The sequence below is a fragment of the Colobus angolensis genome, unplaced genomic scaffold, assembly GCF_000951035.1.
Source record: "Colobus angolensis palliatus isolate OR3802 unplaced genomic scaffold, Cang.pa_1.0 Scaffold462, whole genome shotgun sequence".
Taxonomy (NCBI): Eukaryota; Metazoa; Chordata; class Mammalia; order Primates; family Cercopithecidae; genus Colobus; species Colobus angolensis.
The window spans coordinates 390,170-390,464 of record NW_012118066.1 but is presented as its reverse complement, the minus strand read 5'-3'; positions in this window follow the sequence as shown (position 1 = coordinate 390,464).

Sequence of the window (295 nt, the reverse complement as noted above, 5' to 3'; positions counted from 1 at the left end):
CGTGATCACTGAGGCTGCCACCCAAGAATAGACTATTAGTAAATTCCTTTTGGTGTAGTCAAAAGTTATTGTCCGAATTTCAACTGTGTGGAGAGTTGGTGCCCCTAATCTCTGCATTGTTCACAGGTCAATTGTATTGCTTAAGAGGTAGTCATTGGAACACTCCTTAGGGGCTATTTTTTTGTTTAAAAAAGTTTTTACCACAATGGGCCACTCATATAAGGCCCTAGGATTCCTTACTTCTGAGCTCCTGCTGCCACAGACCAAGTGCTGATCATTTTTGTTGCTCAACATA